This window comes from Macrobrachium nipponense, chromosome 46, assembly GCF_015104395.2.
Source record: "Macrobrachium nipponense isolate FS-2020 chromosome 46, ASM1510439v2, whole genome shotgun sequence".
Lineage (NCBI taxonomy): Eukaryota > Metazoa > Arthropoda > Malacostraca > Decapoda > Palaemonidae > Macrobrachium > Macrobrachium nipponense.
The window spans coordinates 29,862,870-29,879,914 of NC_061106.1; the positions used below are offsets into that span (position 1 = coordinate 29,862,870).

The 17,045-nt window shown below is 35.1% G+C and overlaps 1 long non-coding RNA gene across 2 annotated transcripts in view; it reads left to right on the plus strand.

Moving 5' to 3' along the window:
• Positions 1–17,045, plus strand: part of LOC135214858 (uncharacterized) — a 29,151-nt gene that overhangs the window by 3,873 nt on the left and 8,233 nt on the right. The window contains exons 1-2 of one of the 2 annotated variants that reach the window (XR_010314507.1): positions 12,834–13,165; positions 14,031–14,164. This is a non-coding gene — a long non-coding RNA (uncharacterized LOC135214858). Of the gene's footprint in view, positions 1–12,833; positions 13,166–14,030; positions 14,165–17,045 lie in introns of those variants that run through there. The other variant, XR_010314508.1, reaches the window with a different exon arrangement.

Sequence of the window (17,045 nt, forward strand, 5' to 3'; positions counted from 1 at the left end):
CTCAGTATCTATAATATATTATGCACTTTATATATACATGCATGCAAATATACATATGTGTATATATACATATATATACCAGAGCATAAATATATTATTATTATAGATACTGAGCAGCCATCACCTCTGTTGCAGGAATCCATAAGGAAGAATTCCAGTGTATGATGAGAGGAAGGGTGGCTATTAAAAAACAATTACAAAGAGAGAATAGAAAAGCTTTTCACAAAAGAGTACATTAATTACTGTTTCTGAGTAGCCAGTATTAAATCTGTAAGTAATACAACAATTAGTACCTAGTGTTTAATTTGTACCTAGTGGTAATTTGTAAATATTGTAGGTATATATTTTTGTAATATTTTGTAACATCTAACATCTTACTTATGTAAATGACATGTAATATTTTTCTAATAAAAGTAAAAAAAAAAAATCTCATACGTTCTTGAGCTGAAAAAGTCATTCTTAAATCTTACAGATTTACGATTTTCCTAAAAGCGAGAAATAACACGGCAGTCGTAAAATCAAGAGTAAATGTGTTTGCTCTGAAATATGTATGGAAAAGGAATAAAAAAAATCACTCTATATGACTTTTTTTTTTTTTTTTCGAAATGCCGAGACCGATGACATAACCAGCTTGAGGATTCTCTAACTCGGGTCGGAGTGAAATGGAGGATTATGATAAATGCAGTTTATAAAAGCACGATTCGAATCCAGAATTTAGCAGTTGAAAAAAAAAAAAGATAAATAAAGTAGTCAATGAAGCAAGCAGCTTACGATTTCCTCAGAGTTACAAGGAATGCGGGTGATCATAGTGTCTCTGGACAGCGCCCCCTCCCCCGCCTTAGAAGTAGGGGCCACCTTCAGTCCTGTGGATTAGTTGGACAAAAAACAGCGCCAAAACAAACGCGTCAGAGCGACCACCCTGCTGAAGAAAGTAGATAACCGCGAGCTTTTTTTTCTATAAAATTGGGCTTGTGCCACACCCCCCATCCCCCATCCCCTGGTACCAATGACACGTCCGGAGGTGACTTACTAAATTACACTGTTCATTACTCACGACTAGACCAAACTGACTATATACATATTATCTTAATTTACTATGAAATTCAGGGCCTCTGTAACACGGTTTTTTGGATTTTGCTCCTTATCAAAGCATCGGATGTAGCTGAAAGTTGAAATATGTATATTTTACAACTACACACAAATTTTGTCAGCATTATCAATAACCTAAACCCGATAGTTTTAATTTTTATAGAGTAAAAATGATCTAGCCAACGCCATGGCCAATGATTGCGAGCCAAGAGTCGAAAAAACATTCATTACACGTAAGCAAGGTAAACATCGTTTTACGAAATGTTGCCCCGCCCATCCACCAGACAGAAACCCATTCACCTTATTCCATCGGCTCTGAAAACCCATAGTAGTCAAGAATGGCTAACAGGATTTGGAATTGTCCCCATGGTTGCAAAACTGCATTGCCTTACGACTTGCAAACTTTATTCATCAAGAGGGGAAAGCCGTGGCATACTTACTATAGCTGATAGGTAATTATTCAGTTTCTAGTTTAAATCAATGTTCATGGTCTGATTTGTACTTTAGCGTAACGTGATTATAATTCTTGTAATGTCATTCAGGATTTTTTGAACATTTCATTAACTATTCACTATGCCACCAATGAGAGAGAGAAGAGAGAGAGTTGTATGTAAACAGTCTTTTATATAACTATTTTTTGTTAAAATAAGAAAGTATCCAAAGTAAATACCAAGCTATATGTGCTAAAATCTCCAGCAGACCAACGGATCATCCGGATATAATTTTTTTTCTTCTTCTTTAGTCTGTATGACCATTGTTGGATATAAAGACTTTATGAATGGCGGAAACGATACATAGATGTGGGTGGGGTATCTGTGCTAGCGTAGTAATACTTACTGTAGCAGTAGTGCCGCAAAATTAGTAATAGCAGCAATATACATGAATTAACGTTTAGGCAACTGCTGGGATCCCTGAGGATCATTTAGCACTTCTTGCAACTACTCGAGAAATGAGTTTTTTATAGCCAGAAGTAGATTTTCTAATACAACAATGTCCATGATAGCCTTCATTGTTATCCTGAATTATAACGTGGCCAAAGTGGGTGGAGCCTCATGAAGTCATCCTTCTGACGATAATTATTGGTGAAGGTTTAAAGCCAAAATACGGTACCGTCTATTTTTTTTTTTTTTTTTAGTAAATAGGTAGATAGCCAGATAAATAAAAATTGCTTGACATTGGATACAGCAGTTATCAAATCAAGCTTGTCTACTGTGTCTTTGAAGACTACCAACTATTCCCTACATCTTGTCAATCTGATTGTGACCTATAAAGTAGATTATAATTTCTTAGGACACTTATTTTGGGAGTTAGACTAATAATCGAAGTGTTTTTTGTATTTATTAACATATTTTGTTGGTTTGTTCATTATGACAATTATCAGTGGAGAGGATTCAGAGTTCATAAAGGTGTACTGCTTTGCTTGTATTTAAATTTTTGTCATTGATGCCAGAGGTATAGCCTTCGTTACGTATAGCCAATCATCCATCGAGAAAGAGGGAAGAAATGCTGTCATAAGTTACGTAACGAGTGCGTTCGAAACCTTTTCTCTGAGTAAGTTGGCCCGTCTCCAAAAGTCACTTTTACATTATAAGTACCAAATTTATTCAACCTACGTAATGCAGAATACAGTAAAAAGTTATGTGTAGATATGTGTATTCTGAATAAGCGTTATATCTATGAAATGCATAGATAAAAAGTTATTGCCAAAAAACCGTGTTACAGAAGCCCTGAATCTCATAGAAGTCAGCTGTAAAATATAAATAAATTACTGCTCACGATACATTGAACGTAATTCTTTATTACGCCTTTTGTTCAAAATAACTCCACGTTTTTCATAGATTTTTCCCAATAGCCACAAAAGATTATGAACTATAAACGGAGCAATTGTTGACTCATTCACACCTGGGAAGTTGGTGTACCCATCGAGTAAAAGTCCATAGCGTATTGTAATGTTTCGTCATATTGGGTCATGAGCTTAAAAAAACATTTTGCGTGAATAACGTCATATGACGTCATTAGGGTTCAAATGTTGTAATTAAAGGCGGTTTGAGTGTCGATGAATATTGTCTTAATCTTGATCTTACAAAGAAATGACATTTTTTTTTTCACTTGAAAAACTACATAATTAAAACGCATTCACTCATATACCTGACCTATATGTATTTATGTACGTATACATAATACATACACACATATATACACACACTATTCCTACGAGATTAATGATCACTTTATGACAACTAAAATACCCATGTCATATACTACACACACACCACAGACACTTTCAAACATACAACACCCAGCACTTTACACACACACACACACACACACACACGCACGCACGCCCGCACGGCGCGCACACACACACACATCATCCACACACAATACATATATATATATATATATATATATATATATATTATTTATATGATAACTTTATCACGAAGTATACAAAACGTGATGCACGGAGGAATATAGATGACGAGAAAGGCAAGATCTTTTCGGTCTACCCGACCCTTTATATATAAATATATATATATATATATATATATATTATATATATATATATATATATATATTACATACATACAATATATTATATATATATATATATATATATATATCATACATATAGATAATATACATATTTATATTATATATATATATATATATATATATATATATATATATATATATATATGAATTGTGTCATTTTTAATGAAATAATGCAATGCAATCTCCTAACAAGATAAGTATAAGATATATACTATTGATTGCAAGAAAATGCAACAATCATGAAACTAATGACCATCTGGTATTCCAAAATCCCAACAATATAGTCGGCCTTGAACAAAATAATGAAGACTGTATCACCCCCCCCCCCCCCACCCCCCCCCCAACCCAAAACCCTTACCCATGCAGCAAGTGTCTAGTGTCACTAGCTTTAAAAAGGTCCTCCTGGAGTCGAAGTCCGGCTTTGAACGAGTTTCTGCTTGCGTCATGTAACGTCATCCACGCTATTTCTCGAGCACAGACCAGTTTTCGTGGTATTTCTGTCCTTCTTCTTCTTCTTCTTCTTCTTCTTCTTAATATTTAGGGGCTTTTACTCAGTGGCTGCACCAATCCCGCAGGTATGAGGACCTGCGTAATTGGTGTAACCAATGAGTAAAAGCCCCTAAATATTACTAAAAATTACAATACAAAAATAAACCATGAAATCTGATCTGTTTCAGAAATAGTGTGGATAACGTTACATGACGTAGTCAGAAACTTATATATATATGTATACACACACACAATAATATGCATATATATACACATACATACGTTCTCTAGCATCAGAAACCATGCCTACAACTGTGAAACACCTAATAAGTACGATTATTTCAAAATTATAGGCCAATCAAAAAAAAACATCAGAATTGCTTATACTCGAGAGCCTAGATATTAAATTGTAAGTTGCTTCTCTTAATCACCAAACTACGGCTGTTCCATTGTTTATTGCCTAGTTTATAGTTGTTTATATTTTCGGTTCTCTGGTCTGTAGGTTTTTGTGAATTTTTAGTGCGCGCTTTGCCCTTACTTTGAAAGGTTAGTGTTTGTCCCGCAAGTATGTCTGTTATTGAATTAATGTTTTTATTATAATTACTATATCTGTTTTATTTTGCAGTTTTTAGAATCTCCCACCCGCCCCCCTTTTATTATTATTATTTTTAAATCCCTTCTTTTATGTGTATGTGATTTTATCTAATAGCTAATTCATTTTTGTGTGATTTTAATTCCATGTGTATTATTTTTAAGTTTTAAGTATGATTTAGTGCATATGTTTTCATGTATCTTTTTAATGTTTTGACAACACACTAATGTCTGATAATTTAATTTATAGATGTCCCTGAATGATGTGCTGCCTAAGGGTCACGAAACGTAGGATTAAGCTATCCATGGAATCTGCTTGTTTTCCTGCACCTGTTTCTTTTAATATATAAGTTTATATACACACACACAGACACAACACACACACACACACACACACATATATATATATATATATTAGATATATATAATATATATATATATATATATATATATTTCATATCAGTAATTTATTGTTTTCTTTTCCACTACAATACTGTGCCCTCATTTCTCTCTAATGACCAGCCAGGATTAATAAATCACTAAATCACTAAAATTTCGGAATTCTCAGTGATACTGATAATACTCGCGCCTTGAAGAAGTATTTATATCCATTATACAATTGATTCTTACAGTGTAAGTATCTTTCAGAAATGATCATCTAGTTGGTTCTATTATCATTATCACTGAACATTGTAAAACATTCTTTTCACAAGTTACTTGACCTTCTGCGCTATATGAACATCCCCAGCACACTCCATTACCTCTGTAAAGTCTGGCATCAAATATTTCTGTCATGTACGTCACATGGAACCAGAAATATTTCATGGCTGACTTTACTGGATCAGTCATAAAATGCTTCTGGGAACATTTGCTTGACACGTAGTTTTTTTTTTCTTTTATCCTCTGACTTCCTACGCAGGTATTTCAAAAGGAACGATTCGCGCGCGCGCGCACACATACACACACACACACACCAACACTTGCATCCTACACGAAGTCGATTCTTTTTTACTTTTAGCAATAAACGCATCATGATAAAAAATATAGTTATCAAACAAATAAAAAAACTGAAGTATAAAAGAAAAAAAGATAAATGAAAATAAGACCAATGAACAAACAAATAAGTAGTGAAGAGAATTATAACGACATTTAGACAGACACATAGATATACATACACTCGAACACACACATGCATGTATGTATGCGTATGTGCGTTTGTGTATACGTGCGTACGTGAGTACATGCGTATGTTTATATGTTCATAATATATTCTTAACAGATTTATACATTTGTCCTACATCAGTAAACGCCTCAAAATAATTCCACTGTGATAATTGCAATGCTAAGGATGACATCGCTTATAAAACAATAAGCCTTTTGCTCCCGAACCTAATCCATTTCGCGCGGGGCGTTCGGAACGGACAAAGCAACTGCATGCACGAACACTTTTTCAAAGCATTCGTCCCTCTTAGAAAATGGGGGCATGTATGAAGTAGAGGTAGGTGCCGGATGATGGTGGTGGTGGTAGTGTCAGGATGAGGGTCAATGGCAACTGTTTTTGACGCCAGACATAAGTAGGTCGCGCAGACATAAGTTCGAAACCGGATCGAATGAAGGGCTTCCACGCCCGCGCTGGAAATCATAACGCTGGAAGAGGAGCGACAGCATAAAAGACAATGGAAAAGCCTCTTTTTCATTTAGCATTTACTTTTGTATTGTGCGTGGAATAGGCTTGGGGCGGTGGGGGGTCGAGCTCTAGATAAAGAATCCTCGTCTCTTAAGGGAAGGAATGAAGCGTAGGCCTCGACTCAACTGATTTCGTGAAAGTGGAATCAGTAGGGTTCACCGTTTCTGCCTTTTCGTTTCCATTAAACATTTATGTAAGGATATGGACTTAACGGGCGAGAGATCAAGATTTGACGCCTGGTCTGCTAAGTACTAACATCGTCTGTCAACCTCGGTCAATAGTCAAGGTTACGTTTCCCGGCGTTTAGGACGACTTACATGAAGACGTCCTCACCCATATTCATACACACACACACTCTCATATATATATATATATATATATATATATATATATATATATATATATTATATATATATATATACATATATATACACTTAGACATCAGTATCTGTCTATATCTACGTATAGTACATACTTGTATATGTATATGTGTATAGATATAAATATATATATATATATATATATATATATATATATATATATATATATTTATATATTGTGACAAAGTGCCAAGTATCTGGTTACTACACTTACCATTCATTAATTGTTACCACAACAACCAGACACCTGAACCCTCATCACAGGTACTAAACGACTGAATACTCTAAAAGGCAACAGTGATCCCTTAACAACTTACCAGTATTGCAGAAAATCAGACTAAGTCCATCAAAACAGGTGTGAGGTAATCTTGTAAGTAATCAAATTAATCAAAGGGCATCACTCCATCAACAACTTTAAAAGTCTAAGTATTTCCCTGATTTCAAAAGTCTAAGTACTTCCCTGGTTCTAAGTCACTTCATGTTAATTGAAGGAAAAAAAATCAGTTACCACTCTATGTCTCTACCTAACATCAATATAATCATAATTAAATACTGATGTAAAATAAAGAAAACACTTACAAAAATTTTAAATAAAAAAATTTATTAATAAACTCAAAATTTATAAGTGAAATTCACAATATCAGGGAAAATTACTGTTACTTGAAAACAAAGCAAAGTTTAATTAATTCTTGAATCAATTAAGTAAAATTAAATCAAAATTAATTTATCACAAAATTCAAGAAAATTAATTCATTCAAAATTCAAAAGTGTTAGGCAATAATTGAAATTTGGAAATTAATTTACAAGTGCTAAACAACAATAAAACTTGAAAAGAATTCTAAGTAAATGCAAATTAATTCAGTGTTAAATTCAATTAAATGTGCAACGATTAAGTAATGAAAATAACTAAGTTAATTAAATAAAATAAAAACACACACTTCAATAAGAAAATGAATAAATGCACCAAAAATAAACACTTCAATAAGAATATGAATAAATGCACCAAAAATAAACACTTCAATAAGAAAACGGATAAATGCACCTCAAATGAAACAAACACAAAACACAAAAATTTGCAATGTGTAAAAATGTAAATTTCACTAAACCATTGTAACTATTAGTTATTAGTTCTCTAAACCATCGTAACCAATAGTTATTAGTTATTAGTTTTTACCAAACCGTTGTAACCATCAGTTATTAGTTTTTTACCAAACCATCATAACCATTAGATATTAGTTGCAACTAATAAAAATATAACACACTTTACCTTCTTGGTATACCAATTTCTTTCTTCCTTTGCTGCAGCTTGTTTCACACTTTCACAAAACCAGGCACCGTTACACACACAATGTTTGTTCAGATTCCACAAAAAACACTAAATAACACAACTCTAAGAAATATCAAATCTGAAATCTACAAGTTACGAGTGACCATTTTACGTTAATATCAATTATGACAAGGCAGAGAGAGAGAGAGAGAGAGAGAGATCTGAACACCTCGTGGTTCTAAGATGCAATGAATTTCTCTTCCTTAAGGAAGCTGGACAGTGGAGATGACACAAAACGTTTTGGGCAATAATTCTTTCTAGAAGCTTCGAAAACTGATGTAACTTTGCATACAAACTGTGAAATCTGCATGTGGCTTTGACGAAGATGAACGCGTATGAAACGATTCTGTTCAACAGGACACGACTCGATCAAAACAGACTTGAGCAGAAGTCATTATCAAACGTGATGAGAGAAATCCCAAAACACTGCAAAGACCTCGAGGTCCCTAATCAAACGTGTTGACAGGTTTTGAAAAACAACTCTAGTTTGAATGGACAAAGATAATCTCTCTCCTTTTCATACTACGTTATATATTCTTTTACATTTTGTTATGCGAAATCTGAACAATCATTTAAAACATCTAATTCTAAGCTAGCTAGGAATCTGAAAAATGTTGCCAAAATCTTATACACGATATTTTATACACTCAAAGAGGGGATATATGCATTTTGAAAGTAGCAATATATATATATATATATTATATATATATATATATATATATATATATATATATGTCTGTGTGTGTGTATGTACTATATGTAGATATAAACAGATACTGTTATGTATAAGCATATGTAAAATATATATATGTATGTATATATATATATATATATATATATATATATATATATATCTATATATATATATATATATATATATATATGGTGTCTGTGTGTGTGTGTCTGTGAATATGGGTGAGTACGTACTCAAGACAAAGTCAGCCTCTAAAAGTTGACTCACGGAAAAACCATCTAACAGATATAGGTTCGAAAGGGCCACCCGATTCGCAGACCTATAATAATGAAAGTTCATGAGCAGTACGTCCAGCCATGTATACAAATACCTCGCGTGCTTGTTGGGAATGTCTACCACCTAAAATTGTTAAGCTTTTTTAACGTCGTATCTTCATATTTATATCATTTTCGACCCTTTTTACTCCTCAGAAACTAAGCAATTTTTTTTAAAGACTTGTTTCAGTGTTTCTTTCGCTCGTATTGAAATCCTACACTTCTACCCCTTGAACTAGAGTCCTTAGAGACTTCAGGGACAGGACTTTAGGGAGGACTTCAGGGACAAGACTTTAGGGACAGGACTTCAGGGACAAGACTTTAGGGACAGGACTTCAGGGACAGGACTTTAGCGACAGGACTTCAAGGACAAGACCTCAGGGACAGGACTTCAGGGTCAGGACTTCAGGGACAGCACTTCAGGGAGAGCACTTCAGGGTCAGGACTTCAGGGACAGGACTTTATTGACAGGACTTCAGGTACAGGACTTCAGGGACAAGACTTTAGTGACAGGACTTCAAGGCCAGGGACTTTAGGGAGGACTTCAGGGACAGGACTTCAGAGACAAGACTTTAGGGTATGGCGACGTGGGATGGTAATATTACCTTCATTTCAACAGAAAGTAAACGATGAGGAGAGACACTGTTCATCCAGGTCTCTCTTAATTGCTTCATAACTTTCTAAGACGGTTTATTAACTGGGTGGACGAAGAGCCTCACAATGAACGGAAAAAAAAAGCGTGATCCGTCCTCCACCTTACTCGGAAACGCGTGCAAGATTTTCCCCTCAGGTGGAAGTTGTAAGCACTATATTCAGCAAGAACAATAAGAACAACATCAACAACAACCACGTAGTTTGTAGGCTTACTCCCCGAGTAAGCGACAATGAATACCAACAGGCAGTACTACGTGTCACCGGAATTTTTTATATTATTTTTATCTTTATTAGAGAAAATATACAATATTTTACAATTTTAACAGTAATATATGCAGAATTTTATCAAAGTTGACTTAAATCTAATAGAATTTAACAAAAATTCGATCTTGTACATTTTACAAATAATCTATGTATTTTAATGTAAATATTTTTCTGTAATTACCCATACAAGATTCTATCAGTATATATCTATTTTTTATTGTCCTCGATTTTATAAACAACCTTCTACTATCATTTTTATCTTTTATTCCTGCATTGGAATCTTACAGATACAAGAAACAAAAGCTGAGAGACTTGGGGGATGGGGGAGGAGGAGGGGTTAGGAGGAAAGAGGTGGAGGAGAGGGAGGAATAGGAGGGGGAGGAGGAGGAGGAGGAAGGGAGAGAACGGGTAGCAGATGCAACACTTGTTTGTCAACATTTTCGGTTTGGAAAAATCTAAAGGGAGGTGGTGAGCGGGGTGAGGGGCCTCGGTGGCGGGGAGGGGGGGGGGGTGAGTGGCGGGGAGAGGAAGAAAGCGAAGCGGAAACGAGGCAGAAACAGCAAACCCTCCTAAACAGTTCCTGGTGAACGAGATCCATTTACAAATGTTGTGAAAACCAGGACTCAAAAGTAATGGAGGACTCGTTATTGTTTCGGGATATTTCTGCACCTTTTGTGTTTCGTTAGGAGGTTTTTTCCCTGGAAGCTCAGCCGCCAAAGAAAAAATGGAAGCCATCAATACCAGCTTCGTTATAACGACAGCAAGTTTATTCTTTGATAAATAAACAACGGTGCGTGACTCACAAAGCCGGCGGAACGAATAGCGAAAGGGGATCAGACAGAATCTTCTGCCATTGAGTAATCACGTGAAGGAGACATTGAAGTTTCATCAACTTGCGAATAATTGGGTAGATATGTTTCATCGAAAAATACAATGCTTTGTGGAAATGGCCGGAACGTGCAGCTGGCATCAATGTTAAGCTTTCAAAACAATCCAATTAAGTATTGCGACCATTGGTGACACTGCTACCAGAACGACCTCCGCGGAGAACGATCTTTGTTTGCCTTTCCTGGAAAACCCCTGAGTATTAAATCAGGCGGCAGGCAACAGGGTTATTAGACTATGAAGGGTTGCATCCGGAAAGTACTACTAGGAGCCTGGGGGGCATGGAGCTCGCAGCCTCACACACACACACACACACAAGACCCGGGAGGTCAACGTATTATGAATCTATCGACACATCCATTTCAGGGAGGAAGTCGTATAGCTATATTATATAATATATATATATATTATATATATATATATATATATATATATATAATATATATATATATATAATATTTATATGTATATGAAATAATGTATCACATCACCGTGATTCATATAAATTATTCGAGCTACAAATGTCCTTTAATATCTAATTCGCTCTACCTTCGGTTTACATATATGAAAATATATCAATTCCGAGGTAGAGCGAATTAGATATTAAAGGACATTTGCAGCTCGAATAGAAAAAAAAAAAATATATATATATATATATATATATATATATATATATATAATATATATATATATATATATAGATATATATATATGTGTGTGTGTGTGTGTGTGGGTGGGTGTGTAACTGGCTGTCTGCATGAATACAATAAAATTTATAAAGCATAACTCCCTTCTCGTTTTCCAGCTACCGCGAGTCTACGATATTAATTAACAGGATTAAGTGAAACAACGAAGAACAAAAAGCACGTTTCGAGAGCAGAGAGAAAATTCCTGGAACAAGTTTAAAACTGGGCGGAAAAACGGAAAAAAACAGAAATGTCAGGTGGCCTCATTTCCCACCTTGACTCGGAAGCTGGCGGGTTGCGCGTGCGCTTTGATTCCTCGATTTGATTGATAATTAGAGCACCTGCTCCTGCTGGTTTTAACTGGTATCCCAGGGTTACTGAATACTTCGGGTCGATATCTTAATATTGGGTTGGTATTTGAACATCGAAATGAGATGCGTGTACCTTGATTAGATATGGCTCGCGAATATTTTCATATTTTCCGGCTCTGGATTTAACCGCAGCTCTCGTATAAGCACAATGCACAGCCAATCATTGTCCATAGAACAACACGGTTTTGGAAAGGACGTATACTAAACGTAGTGTCAGAAGGCCTTGAAATTTGTAGAAAAACTGAGACCATTAGTCCTTTGGTCTGCCAATATTTGGTACCGCCTTGGTTCATCCAAATTCGAACAGGACCTCGTAAGTGCATCTTCCAAAAGGGAAAAACTGTCATACATTATACACAAGACTGATAAGTTTTAAGATCATCAGTCTCTCAAGTTGCTCTTTCCAAGGTCCTGGAGATCTTGGCTCTTTCGTCTGTCTCTCTGGGATTACTCGTACCTTCTTCAGGATCTTTGTAATGAACTTGGAAGAAGCGGATTAGAAAAAAAGATAGATGTTCGCAGGGTAATCCCTGGCCATCGTCAGTAACATCTGTAGACATTTTAGTTTCTGCACTCTGAATAATGGCGTTTTACGAGATTTTTTGCACATTGTCTAATTCATTAAACACATACATACACGTACACATATAGACATACGTATATGAGCACATACTCATGTGAGTGTGCGTATGTGTGTGCGTGCGTGCGAGCATCAGAATTCATCGAGTGTTACGTATGAGGAAAATAAAGATTAAACCTTTTTTTCCTCATGTGGTTCGTCTCCCCAACTCTTCTTGCTGTCGATGGTGGCCTGGAGGCAATATTAGCGTCCCATCAGAGGGATCTCGTTTCTCTCCTGAGTAGAAACTTGGCAGCATTCCTATGTGTTGTCTTACTTCTCCTTGTTGGTACGTAACAGTCAAGTTAGATAACACGAACGAGACAGAATTCCTGACAGTTTTCCCCAGGCAACAAATCTCAACTGGGTGAAGTGAAGACAGATCGTGGTATTGAAACTAACTATATTGTATATAAGCGTCCGAGGATATTTCTGTTAGCGGCAAACGTAAATGAACAGTGAGGTATTTTGAGAAAGCGAATTTTTGAAACTATTATTAGTTATTTATTGCGCAAACACGTGTGTGAATCGAAATATTTCCGAAGCTCCTTCATGAAAGGTAAAGAAATGATTCTGAATAAGTACTTTTATTCTGGACTATTACATGTTTTCATCTGGTGTTTGAAAATGAAATTGATTTTATTGTCAGTTTCAATCAAGGTATAGTCTAACAAATTATGTAATAAAGCAAATACTGTAATAAGGATTTATAAGAAATTAATCCTATGAAAAAATTCTTGTAAGTGTTGATACATAATAATATCAGGCACAGCTCGTGAAGAGTAAAATGAATGCAATGTAAAATTACACTGTTTTCAGGAAAATTCCATGCTCGTACACACACACACACACACAAACCAAAGCACACGTGCATATTATATAAGAGCTCTCAGAAAGGTTATTACCAAGGCACCTTATATCTAAGTGTTGTCAAAGAACCCAAACGTGGGAAAGATCAAACCAATAATGTCCTATATCTTTAGCAAAGCTGTTTCCTATTGGCTGCACATAATAATAATAATAATAATAATAATAACTAGTGATTTTGTCCACAGTTACCATAAGTAATCGTCGCCTTAGTTTATAATGATCTAGAGGGGCTATATTAATAATAATAATAATAATAATAATAATAATAATAATAATAATAATAATAATAATTATTATTATTATTATTATTATTATTATTATTATTATTATTATTATTATTATTATTATTAACAATGATAATAACTAGTGATATTGTCCACGGTTACCATAAGTAATCTTCGCCTTAGTTGTTATGATCTGGAGGGGATAATAATAATAATAATAATAATAACCAGTGATACTGTCCACAGTTACCGTAAGTAATCTCTGCCATAGTTAGTCATGGCTTTGTTCAAAAATTCTGTAAAACAAATAACGCATCCTCACGTCCTCAGGTGAAAGGAGCAGTTACGAGAAGAGATGTTTCACCCAACTCCACATCAATACCGTCTATGGAACTGGAACCATTTGTGGCCACTGACCTTGTGCATCGGACTGGCTACGCTGGTAGTTCTTGCCCTAATGACAGGTAAAGATAACGAGGTTTTATTATACAATTGGGCGATTCAGCAGATAAACCACACTTTACATTACTCTTACTAATACTTAACTTCCTAAAGTATTCCCCCATCTTACCCATTAGCTTAAGAAAATGAAATCTATAAGATGGTTAACTTTGCTCAATACACACAAAAATGAAGGTTAAAACCCTTAACCTGCAATATCTGTTTCTATATATACATATACACACACACATATATATATATATATATATATATATATATATATATATATATATATATATATATAATATTTGGCAATGTGTGTATGCATGTTTGTATGAATGTATGTATGTTTGGTATGGGCTCCCGGGCCGTCGGTCTGACGGGACTGAGATTCGGAACGGAGATGGGTTTCCACCCCGGGAAGGTCGAGACCTATCTTTGGGAGCCCGGAAACCCCTAGGGAGCCCGGGGTCCCAAAATTTCTACTTCCCCCCTCCGAAGGGTGAGAAGGGATTCCGTGAAACAGGGCTTGTTCCGCCCGTGAAATTGGGCTGGCCATGCCCGTAGACTTAGTTATTTTACAAATTTCTGTATACATATGACTTATCATTCAGAAAAGAATACTATAGGGTAAACATCAATGACATCAAAGAGGGTGGTTTAAGAAGGGGGTTGACAGAGAGAGAGAAAATGATAGGGAGAGAAAATGAGAGAGAGTAAACCGGGTGTTAGAGAGAAGAAAAAGGATTATATATATATATTATATATACATATATTATTTTATATATATTATATATATATATATATATATATATATATATATATATATATATATATATAGCTAAGTAAAGGACGTTGAGTCTAAAGATCTTGCAGAACTCCGTTGTTTATCTTTCCTTCGTGGCTTATACCTTTATGGATTTATCACGTTCCAAACTTTCGCGATTTAGATATATATATATATATATATATATATATATATATATATATATATATATATATATATATATATATATATATATATATTTGTCGTTAAGCTAACTGTGATTTTGCATTAATTATCATTATCCTGACTTTTTTTTATTACCGTAACTTAATTCTCTCTCTCACTCTCTCAATTAAATATTAAATCGGCTCTTAAAGCACGACAACTTTGTGGTACGACTGGTTATGATTGGAAGTAGGCCTATGTTTGTAGTTCCGAGAGAGAGAGAGAGAGAGAGAGAGAGAGAGAGAGCGCTAAAAGTAAATGAACACCTTCACATTTTCTTTATCTTTTATTAGAGAAATTATATAATATTTTACAATTTTAACAGAATTACATTCAGAATTTTATTCGATGAGAGCATCGTCTTATTTCTTGTAACAATACTTGGCATGCTTAGATTCTAATTTTTTTTTTTTTTGAAGTATAGTACATACTTGAATTTACTATGTATATATTGTGGTCTTCCGCTTTGGCGAAAGACTGTTTGTCTTTTCTTACGACTGTTGTTCGTAAGCATTACTGGTTCTACTTTTCTTCTCTCCTACGTTGTATCTTAGTAAAGTTGATTCTTCTTAGAATAAGGGAGATGATTCAAACGGAGGAAGTTGATACATTAAAACAGCTTTATTTCTCAACTCCATCACAAGAGAGATGGTTCGGTCAGAAGACCGCTCAGTTTGATAACTGGAATAGAACTAACAATTCAAAGCATCGTGTCGATAGCGGAACACTAGCTATCTCAGCGATTTATACAAAAAGAAATAAGCAGTCCGCCGGCTCGGAAGTTACAAGTTTCCGGCGCAGGTTAACAGGTCAACCGCTTCCCATGGAAGGTGTTGTGAGCAGTTAACAGATTCATGAATTGATGATGTTTCCAAACAAACGTAAACCAGGCTACTGCAAGCATTGCGCAGCGTGATCTAGATTTGAGATTGTCACGTAGGACGCTCCTAATTCACCAATGACCCCTCAGGTCATGGGTTCTATTTACAGATATGTAATTATCTGTTTCAAAGAATGTGTTTATTACATTAGGCTACCATTCAAGCCTTGAATAACAAAAGTTACTTTAAACATGGTTTCTTAGGAGTGTGCTCGTAACATATGTTTAGATATAATCATAACAAGTGATTAAGTGCATAAAAAGGTTTTGTTACATACCCTTTTTGGACATATTCATAAATAAAGAAAAATGCATGGAAAATATAGATCCATGTTTGATAATAATGATTATTAGGTACCAAAAAAAAATTAAAAGGTTAACATGTATACATGAAGATTATAGTAATAGGTAACCCGATTAAGAATAGCGGTTACTCAGTAATATACATAACATGATCATGGATAATTGTTAAAGAGTACTTGTCACTCTTTGTAATATATAATTGTGCACAGATATAGATTCCTGGTACGTACACGCACCAATAGTTTAATATATAGGGCTTCAATATTTTATTAGGTGCCCGAAAAATACTTTTATGTATATTAATATATATATATTGGGCTACAATATTTTATTAGGTGCTCGAAAGATACTTTTAACTGTTCAAATGCAAAGGCTTGGAGTCTTTCTTGTCCTACATATTGACAGCGTACAGACCGCTTTTCACACACAACACAATTCCAGACAGTTTTCCTAGGAACCAGGTGAAATGGCCAGTTTCAGATGGCCCTGAACGTATACGCTTTTAACACAACAGGAGTGTCGTCTGGACGCGGCAAAACGTTCCCTTGAAGATCCTTCTGTGTTCGCCTCATCCTACGCCAAGCAAAGATGTTAACGGCGATAATAAACATTGCCGTAACGCAAAACACGGCTAGCAGCACGTAGTAACGAAGATTTTCTCCTCTTGCATAAGTCGGTAACACGTGGTCCATCTCAGCCAGTTGCGTCAAACGATGAGCCACCGGCGCGT